A 9,189-nucleotide genomic window follows, 5' to 3' on the forward strand; every position below is an offset into this window, starting at 1 on the left:
TGCAAAATTTAATTCTTGGTAACTTGCATGTAATTTTCATTAAGGATGTAAACTGAAGAGTTTCTTATGGATTAGGGAGAAAGAGTTTTTGTCGTATCTGCAGTAATTCAAAAGTTACAGCATGTTTTAATTTTCCTAGTGAAGTGTACTTAATGCGCGAGGTGTACTGGGACATTGAGCAAATCAACAGTGCAGACAACATGATTCACAAGGAGGACGTGTGTGATCCGGATACAGTTTAATTTGAAACCAAGACAATTACCTATGCCTGTAATGTGAAATATTGGCCATAATAACATAAACTAAATACTGGTCTCAATAGCAGCACCAATACAGAGAGAATGCATATCACTATTATATAGCTATATTTGTACTAATGTATTTTGTGAGGAAAAACCAGTCTGACAAGTGGCAAAAAAAAAACAGTTAAACAAAAGGACACTCCTCTTTGGCATAGATGAGAAATGAAAATTCATAAGGAAGGTTGTAGTTGGCAAGCAAAATTTTAGATCAGGAAAGATCAACAGATACTGCCTGAATTTATTATAATACTCAAGATTCGTCGGGCTCTGCTGTAGTGCAGATTCTGTAATGAGGGATGGACCTGCTACACCCTTCTTTCATATTGTTGGTGGCTTTTTAACAGCTGAACCTGCTAACAGAATACTGCTGACATTAACAGATAATAGAGCACTGGTAAAATTTTACTTATTGCTCAGGTGGTGTGGTGCTGTGATGTTGGCAGTGACCCTTGATTTATTCTGTGTATTTTGTTTCTTGTAATTACTTATTCTAAATGTTCGCTTTGCAAGGATAATTAAATTACTGAGCAAACAAGGGTATTTATGAGAACCTGAGAACAGGAACAACATTAATTATTTACTTCATGGTTGATCATTGCCAACATCAGCACACTATGCCACTTGAGTCATGCGTAAAATTTTACCGGAGTGCTTAATTACAAGCATTTTTTGTTTGAGGGATGTATATTGTTGGGAGGGGGAGGACCGGTAACTTACCTTTTTCCGCATGTGCATCTTCTTTGTCTGCCAGTAGAGATAATTTGATTAAACTGGATTCTTCTGAATTTGGTAGCATCAGAAATGCATTATTACCCCTTTTGTTTTTCTTTGTAGAGTGCAGTCTATGTTGAGGTAACATCTTTTGTGGTTGTTTCCTCTCTCTTTGCATTGGTGCCTGCTTTTGCTGCAACATTCAGACAGCTACAGTTGCCTTTAGCGATAACATTTTTTTTTTAGCAGTTTCCAAGTCATTTGAGGTCAGTTCAGATACAATACCAGAAAACTGCAATAATTTCCCTTCTTTGGATTGACAAAGACACAGAATAATTACTACTTTTTTTCGTTACCTCAGCTAGTATTTGTTTTCTCGTCTACAACAGAAATATCTTCACTCTCAATAAGTATATCTTTACTATTTCCTGGGTCTTCAGAAGGCTGCGGCTTTAACTGAATCTGGCAAACACTATGTATGTGCTTGCACACTATGTATGTGCTTGCACGTATTCCATTTGATGGTATAGTCGATATATGTACAAGAATACTTATGAATGCATGCCCTACACTTCTTTTTCTTTTCAATGAGCTGGAAGCAGTATCCACTTCTTTATCTTCATCTACAGATTTGTCATTAATATCAGATATATCATTTCCTGAATGGATAAGCCACTCTGATACCTCAATTTTAAATTGTAGGTAGTCCATCATATTTTTCCTTCTTTTCTTCAGTGTATTACAGTCTCTCCTGTACTCTATCCATGCTGCAGCACAAGCAAAATCAGAGAGATGCAGGATCATTCACACTGTCCACTTCCTTGTTCTTGCACTTTGTCTGTAAACAGCAATGATATGATCCAGGATGTCAACCCCACCCATATTTTCATTATATTTTTCGATAGCAAGAGGCCTGCTGATAGTTACATATTGTTTGTCTTGCTTTGACCAACGCCTGCACCGTCCTAGAGGCAACTTTCCTTCTGCAGAGGCAACAATTACAGATTTATTGTCATATCATTTAATAATGGCAATTTGTCCATCACCATGAACAGGCTGATCAACTGCACCCCGACCTGCCTTTTTCATTTCTGCATCCAACTGAAGATTGCTCGTGCTTGGAACTTGACAAGACTGTATTGTCCCTGTAGCCTGACAGCCTCTGTCTGAGTGTAGACAGTCTAGGAGCTCAACTGATGTAAAGTATCGGACCATATAAATTATAGACCCTTCAGGTAGTGTAGTTGCCGGTCTCATTACTACCCTTCCACCAATGTTCAAGTAATCATAGCCTTCCAGTGTACTGTCACCTTTCCCTTGATACATGAAAAAGTCCAGTGGTAATCCATCTGGAGATGTGGAAACGAAATTCTTGAGGCCACATGGATTAGGCTTTCCACTAATGTATTGCCGCATCATTGTCTTGCTCCAGAAAGGAATCATCTGTTCATCAATGAACCCCTTCTGTGTCCTAGGATTTTGTAAACAGCCTGCTGTGACGGTGTTTAGCAAAGGACGAATTTTCCAATATTTATCTTTTGCTCACACATCACTAGCCACATCATTGTCTGTAACTAGTTTCAGTGCGTATTTAATCTGGGGTAGCCAAGGCATGACATCTTGACTGAAATGCCAAAAAATGTCATAATCTCTTGAGGAGTTGTATTTAGTGATTTCCCTGTGCGTGAAAAAGATGACTGATTGCTACAGGATGACGACAGCTCAAAAACACCGTAAGGAATATATGTAAGAAAATATTCTCTTGTCTCACAGTGTTTCCCCTGCCAAACAGTTTCTTCAAATGCTGGTGCAGGTGGTAACGGCTCAAAGACATCTGTATGGCAGCAAGGGGGGACATTTCTGGATTTCTGTTTGCAAAACTGATCAGTCACAGTATCTGAGACAACTTCACATGAATTGTCATCACTTTCCACTTCTGGTGCTAAACCAGAATCTTCATGGCATTCTTCATCACTGGATAAACATTAAAGTTCTGAGATGTCTCCATCGAACTCCAGAGGTCTGTCCAACTCTTCAAGAATCTGTGCATCTGACACTAAAGAAGTCAAGAAAGGTTTAATTACTTTAAATGAAACAAAAATCCGTAATTGTAATTACAACATCAAACAATTAATGCAACGTTTGTAAAATAAGACTAAGGATAATGATTGACTATTGCTCAATAATTTTTAGGACATGTATTCTGGTGTACACAGTAATACACCTTCAGTTCCAATGTGTCCTATTCGACACATGTTTACAAAGCCTTTTGTAGCACAGTGAAAAATATTATTTCGTGGTTTTAAAATGCTCGCATACCGAGCAGTAGTATTTGCCTCAAACATTATGCACATTATGGTAACACAAAATGTAAATAACGTTACATAAATGGGTACTTACAATATCTCGACATCATTTTGTCCACCTTTTCTCGCATGCACTCAGGAAACAAAGCTTACACTTGTCACTTTGCGCGCCATACCGCTGAAACTCGCAGGAATCCATGCTGACATCTTGCGGACATGTGGGAAACTACTTAGACATGTGTCTCTGGCATGGAGGCAGGAACAAATTTTCATAGATACACTGAATATGCTAGTACTATTAGTTTTAAGATACAGGCATCACAAACATTTTGTAGCTGGTTATAACAACATAGACATAACAGAGAAGGAAGAATGTGCATCATTAATTACAATAAGGTTACATTCCCAGTTTGCCTCAATATAATGACTGCTTGATGCTAGATGCCTCACACACTAGACCTCTGTGTACAAATATCAGTTAGTGACCTTTAAAGAGTACCAGTTTTGTATAGGGTGTCCTGATTTTATTTTCATGCAATGCATCACTAACTCTCTTGGCTGCATGTTTTTGCCGTGTCAGGAGGTATCGTGTGGCAGTTGCTTTAATCAGCAGTATCATATGATTGTCCAAGGGATGCTGATTTTTCATGTAGTCTGCTAACTCCTTAAACACTGGCTTGAATATGAATTCACTAAGCACCTCAGACACACATTTGGAAAACTGATTTTTCAAAGGAACTTTTGAATTACCTGTAGTATAGCACCTGAACACTGTTTCTGCGCGCGCGCGCCAACACACACACACACACACACACACACACACACACACACACACACACGTCAACAACATAATTCGATGGTAAAACCAACCATCCCCTACTCTTCCTATGAGTGAGAGAATAAACAACATGGCTACCATCCCCTCTCAACACGGATAAACATGGTTCACATTTTAAGGTTTTTTCTAAGTGACGCACCACAAATCCAGCTATATGTACTACAATATGGACTGCCACTTCAGAGAGATAAGTTCCAGTAGCAAAGTAATCGTGGTCGTGGTCAGTTGTCGTTGCACTATTTTCCATGCTTAGTAACTGCCACCGTTCCGAAGTGTTATTTATGTGATCTTCAACATTGGAACTGCTGAAAGTAAGAATGGGAATATCTTCCAAAGTTATAAAATTCCCTCTTTCTGATCCACGGATCTCACTATGAATTACTAGCCTCTTGTATGCTGCAACAAACTGGCGAGCAGTGGGGTTGTTATTCCAACCACCACGACTTTGGATGGCACTAAAAAACAATTCCAAGTGGTCCTGAGAACATTTGTACAGAGGTACAAACTTCAGTAGAGGAGCATGAGTTTGTGTCCCCACTACTTTGCTATACATGTGTAAAACACTGGATATATATACACACCAGGAATCCAATAAACCCTGTCTTTCTATTTGAGTCAACCACTCTCATTGCTTGAGGATTTGGACCAACAGTGAGTTCCTTGATGTACCTCTGTACCTTCAAAAGAAATCCCTCTACAGCACTAAAATTTGCTGTATTTAATGCTTGCTCGAAACCACTTTGTAAAAGTGTTCTGGAATTGCAGATGTCAAAGAGGCAGTTGAATGTGCGTATAAATTTTACTGTTGCAGGTGCCTGTTCAAAACCTGGGAGTTTCCTATCACAACAGTACTGTATGGCATCTGCCACGGAATTGCTAAGCAGCTGAGTAGCCAGATTCACCTTCATTTTATTTTTTAAAAAATTAAGGTGACTGGCAGTGATCTTGTTGCCTATGTGGAGCCATTCCATGACCTGCAATTTATGTAACAGTTCCAAAAAGTACCAAGAAATGATACCACCCTTGCTCATCCCAAAGAAATTTTTTATCTCCTAAAGCGTTGCGCACAAGTTTCAACATATGTGGAAGGTCTAGGAAAAATGGCATTTCATAATCATTGCCTTCAACCGAAAAAGTACTTCTCAATGTTTCACAATTGAGATTGCAGCCTAAACATCTAGCCATTGACAAATTGCTAGCTGAACCATCACATGTGAGTGAAACAACTTTCACACCACTTGAATTGGCAAGATCAATGCACTGTTTAACTATCTCGGCTTTTTGCTCACCAGTTATACCAGCAATCAGGAAATACCCAGTTATACCAGCAGTCAGGAAATACCCAACTGGGAGCTTCCAAGAAGCATTAATAGCCACAAGCATGAGCACAAATGCTTTTTTGGCAATGGACAAATTATCTGTGTCTACAGATCACCCCATCTCAACATAACCGTAATAGCATGTACCGTCAAATTCTACATGTTGCCTGATGGCAATTTCATCAACTACCAAGCTACATAGAGTTGGAAACTTTGTTTCAGGGTGACAAGCTTCTGCCGTAATTACCATAAACGCCTCGGATGTGAAGCCATCTACACACTGCTACCACTTTGTTAGTGTTCTGGGGTGTGGCAAACCTGTATTAAAACAGCGCCTAACATAATTATATGCCCTGTGGGAATAAAAATGCAGTGTTAAGGCAAAGGAGCACAGTTCTGGGCTGTATGACCTAGGTACAGCCTGTGCTCTAGCTTTCGCAGTTTGTCGCTGCAGCAAGTCTCTCTGCATTCCAGGTATGCTTTCTAATATATTTAGTGAACTTTCATCCATAAGATGCTTGTCTTTCAGTACCTTAATGACAGCACTCAAAGAAGCCACTTTCTTCTTAAGTCGTCGCTTAGACTGCTGAAGAGTTTTAATTTGTTTCTTGTACTGATCAGTTTTTGTTATGAGGTGTTCACACTTCGTCTTCAGTTCATCACTTTCAGAGGATGTCTGACTACGTTCTGGTGGTCCTGCAGTGTGCTCAGGAACAAGAGCAGGAACTACTTCATCCTGCACTCTGCTGACGGTAGCCAAAACTGAAGATGGAAAAGAAGAGCTCTCCTTCCGCAATGGTGCTTTCTCTTCTTATCTCCCTAAACGAAATAAACAGATGGAAAACATTAAGAACTGCTTTTAACAGATGGTTGAAGGTGTTACAGTCTTTGTCATGAACAGCATGTTACAGCCCACTAATTACTCCTATTCTTAGTCCTTTCCAGAAATATAAATTCTATTTTTCCAGCAACTATTTACCTTGTTCATAAAATACTCATTACTCTAACAGAAACCATTGTTGTTTTCAGCAGACAACTTGAAATGCCTCCCATGTACGAAGCTACAATTAATACACACTTATTGAAAAAATATAAACTCTTAACATGTAAAATATTTCTGCTGGGGTGTCTTGTTTAACTATCACACTGTATTGCTATGAGTGCTGTCAGTTAACAAGTTCTCAATACAACTGGTCCAACAGTTAATGATATAAAATTGTGTGTTATATCTAATTTTGCACTAGTGGTTGGTGCATATTGAATGTTCCACAGTAGTGGATAATGTTAACAAAAAGGTAGTGCCAAACCTTTTTAATCAATAATGATATCTTTCAATGGAGAATGTCAATTAATAGTGCATCAAACAAAAGAAATGTTCATTTGCTGTGCTTAACCCAAATACAGAGTTATATTTAACACAGCGCAACTGTTAATTTCTGTGACTTCACTAAATAATTATACCAGACAAACTTGTTAGCTTAAGTAGTCTCATAATCTAAACTGTGAACCTGAATTTTCTTCTCAAATATTCTCTTGTGTGCAAAGGCTGATGCTCATCAAAAAGGAGTTTCATAAATTTGTTTCTACATGACAATGTGGAGAACCAGATTATCTCTTTATAACATACTGTGTAGATGCAGAAACACTTCAGTGTTCCAGCACCTCCCCTCTTAAATTCTATACACAGCATGGAATCATTCCTAGGCAAAAGCTATGTGTAAGGACCTAATGAGGTGGAAAGTGAAATTAATGTGTTCAAATGACCTGAAGGAATCCTCCCAAAATCAACATATATAAGTAAACTAGAGCTGTATCAATTACTCCTAGAACATAACTGCCATTAACTAGCAAAGACAGTGCAATAAAAATGTTGTACAACATAGTAGACCAGACAAAGTGAGATGTTCACAAACTACTGCCTTAAATATTCACATAACTGATAACATTTACTTCACATGTGTATTCAATTACTTTCGAAGTTAGAGCTAAATAATAGAAACTGAAATACACAGACCTCTAATACACAGACAAGAGATTAATTCACATAGCCTTTGAACTTACCCACAGTCAGGTCCTATTTTTACAGCATTAATTTCTCTTCCACTGTGATTCACGTAACGAAATCCCTTTGTTCTGGCAGCTTTTATGACATTTCTTTTATACAGTTCTGGTTGCGCACCTCTCTTCTTAGACATTGTGCGTAGATAATCCAAAGAAACATGTTCTATAAACAAAACTAAACGACAATGTATATGCAGCTGCTACAACAATGCACACAGGTAACAAGATTACAGGCGTCAGATGTGCTGCCATCTGGCATGCATTTTATTCTCTACATGAAACAAGATCTGAGTATGTTTGTTTGGTGCTGCCATCTGCCATTTCTTGCAATAACAACATAAGTCCTGGACTCGTGTTGTTACTGCAAAGAACACAAAAAACTGTATGCCTGTAAAAGCATTAATATGTGTAGGACAAGTGTGATTTTTGCATAGATGCATCTAAGTATCCTGAAGGCTTCTCAGCATATATCTAATTTTTGCCAAAAAGTGGACATGTGTTGTGCTTACAATTACCGATTCATATATCTCCAGCTCTTCCCAAATCATTGTTCCCCCTTTATCTACAAAGTACAGAATCTCTAAATTGTCAATGCTTTCTACATGAAGCTTATTGGCTTTGAGATGTTCTTTAAACATTGAATGTTTAATTATATAGAGGGATGTGTGCTCTCCTTAGTAGTAAGGTAGCAGATGCAATCACTAAACAGTGTCAGGGGAGAGGTAAGAATAAAACCATGATTGAAGAATCCATAGTACATTATATTAATGGTAAATTTAAAGTACATAAAGCTCTAGTTCTCAAGGCAGATAAGGAAAAAACCTTGGTGATTATGTATGTAGATGATTATATAAGTAAAGCTCAAGAATTCTTTGAACAAAATGGTATTTCAAGATTGGAAAATGATCCAACTAGGCACTTTGTTAAATAGATAAAAGGTTCCTTAAAAAAGACTTGTTTCCTATTTGATGAACACACGGCTACGTTGTGTCGGCAGTTCCATCTCAAGGCTCGGTGTACCCTGCCGACTCCTTTGAAGATCTCCAAAATGTATTATTACTTTGTGACTTTTCTGTATTTCAAATCCCTTGTCCCATATTGTCCACAGCTTGTGGTCTCGCTTCCCGAGCACAGGATCCCAGTTTTTATTTCTGGTGGGGTCAGGGAGTTTCACCTGCCTCGAGATGACTGGGTGGCGAGATTGGACTGAGCAAAGGTCGGGAATTTGTACGGGCCCTGATAACCACGCAGATGAGCGGTCCACAAACCAATCATCATCGTCCCGTGTCGGAGCGTGTGTATCCTCAGAAATATGTAATTCTTGCATCACGTCTGCCAACTGATCTTGTACTTCTCGCATTTCTCATTTGTGTTGCGTATCAATTTGTTTCTGACTCTGTTTAAATATCCTAATTTCCTTGTACTCCTCTGTGTCAGTAAGTGCTACCGGTCTTATATCATTCAAATCATCATCTACCATTGTAGACGAATTTGTTAACTGATCCGAAAGTTTGGCTACTTTTCCAGTATTGTGCCGATTCCATCCGTGTGTTTTTCTGAGCCAAGTTTAAGCGTGTCCGTTTGTGTCATAATTGTATTTACTGTGTCCTTTAAGTTTTCTTGATTTTTTACAAGTTGCACAACTGTATCGG

At 38.5% G+C, this 9,189-nt stretch overlaps 1 long non-coding RNA gene across 2 annotated transcripts in view; it reads left to right on the forward strand.

Moving 5' to 3' along the window:
* The window catches only part of LOC124799220, a 29,437-nt gene extending 22,626 nt beyond the window's left edge, over positions 1-6,811 (forward strand). The window contains exons 3-4 of one of the 2 annotated variants that reach the window (XR_007016983.1): positions 5,699-5,950; positions 6,132-6,811. This is a non-coding gene — a long non-coding RNA (uncharacterized LOC124799220). The remainder of the gene's footprint in view (positions 1-5,698; positions 5,951-6,131) is intronic. The other variant, XR_007016984.1, reaches the window with a different exon arrangement.
* The last annotated feature ends 2,378 nt before the right edge of the window (positions 6,812-9,189 follow it).

This window comes from Schistocerca piceifrons, chromosome 5 (genome assembly GCF_021461385.2).
Source record: "Schistocerca piceifrons isolate TAMUIC-IGC-003096 chromosome 5, iqSchPice1.1, whole genome shotgun sequence".
Classification (NCBI taxonomy): domain Eukaryota; kingdom Metazoa; phylum Arthropoda; class Insecta; order Orthoptera; family Acrididae; genus Schistocerca; species Schistocerca piceifrons.